Below are 3,525 nucleotides of genomic sequence, written 5' to 3'. Positions count from 1 at the left end.
TCTTCTTCGTCTGACCCTTTCTTTGTTTCTTAATACCTTTTTCCCTGTTCACTGTTGTTTTTCTCTTTCTGTCAGTGTGTGGGGACGGGGGTGGGAAGCTCGGGGCGGGGAGTGGAGGCTGGAAAGAGGTAGGAGGTTGCAGAGGGGTGGGAAGCTGAACTATGTAGAGGCCAGCAAAATGGGAGGTAGGAGGCTGATGAGGGGTGGGAGGCTGGGGGCGAGAGTAGAGACCAGAAAAAGAAGGAGGCCGGAAAGGGGTGGGAGGCCGCAGCAGGGTGGGAGGCCGGGGGCGAGAGTAGAGGCCAGAAAGAAAAAAAGGAGGCCGGAAAGGGGTGGGAGGCTGCAGAGGGGTGGGAGGCCAGGGGCGAGAGTAGAGGCCAGAAAGAAAAAAAGGAGGCCGCAGAGGGGTGGGAGGCCGCAGAGGGGTGGGAGGCCAGGGGCGAGAGTAGAGGCCAGAAAAAAAGGAGGCTGGAAAGAGATGGGAGGCTGGGGGGTGCGAGTAGAGGCCAGAAAGGCCCTTTTCTTCCGGCTTCTTCCCTGTCTTTATCTCTCTTTCCTGCCTTGTTTATTCCTCTGATTCAAGTTCTCTCTCGATCTGTGAGTTCTGCTTCCCACTCATCATATTCTCTCTCTTTCTCTGTCCTATTCCTGCATACAGTGTGCAGTGAGGCTTCTTGTCTAGGAAGCCGCGTCTCGTATGAGCTCTAAGACAACCACATGCATTTTCTCTCAGGTGGAGGCGAGCCAAACGATTTGAGTTACAGAAGAAGAAGGGAAGAGAGGAGAGAGAAGCATCTGAAGTGTCCAAGTCTCCCGGCAGCACCGAGAGCGAGAGCTGCGGTGAGTCCTGGGCCCTCGGGGCCCTGTCACCCCTCTTCTGCATCCTGGGCCCTCCCCTGGCTCCCTCTCTTTCCCACACTGCTACGACTATTTTTTTTTCTGCTCTTGTGTACCGTCTTTCTCCATCTGTCTCTGACTTGTCCCCATCTTTTAGGTCCTCCCTCTTTCTGCCCTGCAGCCCGTGGCGTTTTTTTCCGTCTTCCCCTCTTTCTGTTCAGCTCCCGGTTACTACTTTTGCTTTCCTCCTGCTCTGTAGCCTGTCAGTACTTTTGCTGTCTCTGGTGCTCTTTTGTCTGGCTCCTTGTCCCTTGATTTGAGGCCTTCCTTCTCGGCTCCATAGCGCGTCACAGATCTACTGCTTTCTCCATGTCTATTCTATTCTATTTCCTCATCTCTCTTTGCCCAGGTCCCTGCCGCTATTCTTTTTTCCTCTTTCAATGCTACAGGGTTTTTTTTTGCATCTCCTTCCTGCTCCCCGTTCTTCATTTTCGGTCTCTGTCCTGCTCCCTCTTCTTCTTTCTGCTGCCACTCTTCCTCTCTTCCTGCTGCTTCTTTCTCCATCTCTGTGGGACTGCCTGTCCCCGTGCTTCTCTCGCTGTCCCTTTCCCCGCTTCGTGCTTTCTCGTTACACCGCCGCTGTCCAGCCATCTGTCACTTTTCTCCTCTCTTGTAGTGGCCTGCACCCTGCTCCTCATTTTTGGCGGCCTCTGCCGAGCAGCGCATCGCTCCGGGAGCGGACTGACCGACTGTTCCCTGCTGGAGCAACGGGCGCAGCTGCGGGAAGGACTGCCGAGGTGTCGGAGGGGCAGAGGGAGCATCGGGGGCCCCGAGCCCCGGAGCAGAGCGGCTCCCGGGACTGGCTGGGTGCGTGACTGAATAAAGACCTGCGGTCCCTTTTGCCCTCGCGGCTGCGTTTGTGCTTGGTTTGCACGGGACGAGGGGCTGCGCCAGAGCCCAAGGGAGGAGGGGACGGGCTGTGGGGCAGGGGCGACGGCCCCCTGTTCCTGCCGGGCTCCAGTCGTGGGCCCGGGGCCGGGGGAGCCCCAGGTGTGGGCAGCACGGCTGATGGCGACGGCCCCTCCCTCTGCCGGTGGAGGGCCCGGTGCTGCCGTGACCGGGGTGGCCGTGGAGGGGCCGGTGCGAGCCGAGGGAGGAGCGGAGCCGTGGCCGGGCTGCGGCTGCAGCGAGGGAGAAGGTGAGCGCGGGGTGCGGGGGGAGGTGGATGGAGCAGCGCGTCCCGGGGAAAAGCCCCCGGGAGGGCGGGGTCCGTGTCGGGGACAGGGAGGGGCGGGGGTTCGGCGCCGTGTCGGAGCCGCGAGTCGGGGGCTGCCCGGAGCCGTGCGGAGGTGCCGCCCCGTGCCGGCGGCGCGCGCTGCCCCGACCCGGAGCGGTACTGCAGCCAGGCGTTCCGCGCAGGGACTGGGGGCTGGCCACTCCGGCGCGCCGTCGGCGCGTGGCGCATGCGCAGTGCGGCGCAGCAGCATGGCGGCGCCCTGGTGTCGGGTGCCGGGGCGGCGGGGGAGCAGAGAGGCCAGCCGTGAGGCGCGGGCTCCCCTCCGGCGGGTGCGGGGGTGCGTGGTGGTCGCCCGAGGGTGGTGGGACGGGAAGCTTCGAGCCGTCCGCTGTGACAGGCTGCCGGTGCGCTGGAGGCGAGGCGGGTGCGGGCAGCCCCGGGGCCAGAGGCGGGAGGTGACGGAAGGGAAGGGGGGAAGGAGGCGGGCACCCCCCCCAACTCGGCAGCGCTCCCCGGCCCCGCTCGCCCCGCGCAGCCGCCCCCAGCTCCAGCACGTCCCCTGAAGCCTGTCCCGGAGCCCCCGGCCTCCCCCAAGGCCCGTGGTGCGGGCGGCACACTGGGCCTCGAGCGTGCCTCGGCCTCCCTTAACGCGGTCGCCGCTGCTTCTTTCTCTGTGGCAGGGGCCGCGCTGAGGACGCGTTTGTCCGTTCCTGCCCTGGGGATGCCGTTGGCTGCGCCCGCTCCAGGCTTGTGAGGGCTGTGTGTGCCGGGCCTCGGTCTCCTGGCGTCGTGGGGGCGAAAAGGGAGAGGCGGAGCGCTGAGTGGCTGCGGACGGGAGCTGGCGGGGCTGAAGCTGGAGAGTCCCGAGAAGGCTGAAGAAGAAGAAAAAATGGAAGGCCACCTGGCTGGCAGCTGCCTGGCTCCGCAGGCAGGAGAGAGCCTGCCTCTGCGGGTGAGGAAGGCTCCCTCTTGGTAGCCTGCAGCAGGCCAGGCCGCCAGCGTGTCCCGCAGGGTCTGTATGTGTCACCAGCAGCAGCATGGTACGGTTGTGGAGCGCGTGAGCGAGCGAGGCTACGTGCCTAGGGAGCCTCGTGTCCTGAGAGCCGCGACACATGCGCGTTTTTTCTTAGGTGTAGGACAGCCAAGCGACCGGAGTTACGGAAGAGGAAGGGAGGAGCGCAGGAGAGAGAAGCGCCTGAAGCAGCAGAGTCTCCCGGCAGCGCCGAGAGTGAGATCTGCGGTGAGTGGCGGGCCTCCGGGGCCCTGTCGCCCCTCTTCTGCGTCCCGGGCCCTCCCCTGGATCCTCCTCTCTCCCACGCTGCTGTGATTGTTTTGTTTGTTTTTTTTTTTTCTTTTTCCTTTTCTTTCCCTTTCCCTGTACCTCCCGTCTTCTGTCTGTGTTTGTGTCCTGCTACCTCTCCCTCTTTTTCTCCCTCCAGAATTTCTTTAGC

At 63.4% G+C, this 3,525-nt stretch overlaps 1 long non-coding RNA gene across 1 annotated transcript; it reads left to right on the top strand.

Annotated features, from left to right (window-relative positions):
• Window positions 1-2,317: 2,317 nt before the first annotated feature.
• LOC142359354 (uncharacterized) lies at window positions 2,318-3,280 on the top strand. Its single transcript, XR_012762285.1, has 3 exons — window positions 2,318-2,377; window positions 2,755-3,114; window positions 3,205-3,280. It is a non-coding gene; the product is annotated as an uncharacterized LOC142359354 (long non-coding RNA).
• The last annotated feature ends 245 nt before the right edge of the window (window positions 3,281-3,525 follow it).

This window comes from Opisthocomus hoazin, unplaced genomic scaffold (assembly GCF_030867145.1).
Source record: "Opisthocomus hoazin isolate bOpiHoa1 unplaced genomic scaffold, bOpiHoa1.hap1 HAP1_SCAFFOLD_199, whole genome shotgun sequence".
In the NCBI taxonomy this organism is placed as follows: Eukaryota; Metazoa; Chordata; class Aves; order Opisthocomiformes; family Opisthocomidae; genus Opisthocomus; species Opisthocomus hoazin.
This window is presented reverse-complemented; position numbering and strand designations above follow the sequence as displayed.